This window comes from Monopterus albus, unplaced genomic scaffold, assembly GCF_001952655.1.
Source record: "Monopterus albus unplaced genomic scaffold, M_albus_1.0 scaffold39.1, whole genome shotgun sequence".
Classification (NCBI taxonomy): Eukaryota; Metazoa; Chordata; class Actinopteri; order Synbranchiformes; family Synbranchidae; genus Monopterus; species Monopterus albus.
The window spans coordinates 1,821,813-1,822,980 of NW_018127919.1; positions in this window are offsets into that span (position 1 = coordinate 1,821,813).

A 1,168-nucleotide genomic window follows, 5' to 3' on the forward strand; every position below is an offset into this window, starting at 1 on the left:
TTCTACAAACATGTTTCATATATATATGGCTTTTCTCTATGCTGGCTCCCACTGTGAGTAGATCCTCTACATTTTACACTAGATTCATTGGACATTTACTTTTTTTTTTTTATTGCAGCTTTCTGAACAGATTATCATCTGTTGATCATTTTAGGTCATATCTCTAGTGCCAAAAAAAAAAAACCAAAAACAAAAAAAAAAAGCTTATGCCCCTTTACAGGCTAATCTAGATTTGACTTAAGGGCACTTAACTGGCACTGGACATTAATCATAACCAGGGAGCAAATGTATTTGTGCCTCTTTATGCGATTTGGGTAAGAGAATTGGGGGGTGGGGGGCTCACAACCCATCCTAAAGCCTCTCATCATCCCAACTCCAAGGCACTGCTTAAACTGTAAACATGGCAGACTGATTAAAAATAATGATTTTTACCATGAAAAGCATGAGCGTTGGAGGGATTGTAACTGAACATTTCAAAATGTAGATCATGGCACTGAAGTGTTTCAGAATGAAAACACATTTGCTAAACGGGAATACAACTTTGATAAAGTACCATATACTCTATTTCAATGGTTTACATGCACAGCAACATCTGCTCGATATATTTATAAATGTTTTCTGAAATGAAAGTGCTTTCCATGCCCGTTTAGTTTTACAATCTCACCATAAGATGAGCTCTGAACATATACTGCATACCTATTAGCTTTCTTGCTTAAAGCGTGACTTTTAGCAGCCTTTCCCACTGATCACCAGCTAAGATTCCTTTCATAGCATCCTAAAGCTTTTCATACTTGCACATTCAAAAAAAAAAAAATTACAGTTGCATTCTTTTAACATGTCAGCAACCACTTAAGTCGATAAACTAAACTGCTGAGAGAAAAAAAAAAAAACATATTATCCCTCCATGCTGACAAGATGTGATAGGAGCGACTAAAACCATCTCGACTTTTAATGTTGATACCAAAGTGCTGCACCAGCACAGTGTTGTAATTAAGTGAATCATTGAACAAAAAGCTTGATTCATGTGCTGACCTACTGTAGCCACTGCAGACAGAAAATTACCTGCCTACTTCCCGACAGGCTCTGGATCACCCTCACTCGGTACTTCCACCATGCTGCCTGCTGTATTGGAGCACACAGTATTTCTCTCATGTCTCATGTAGTTGTT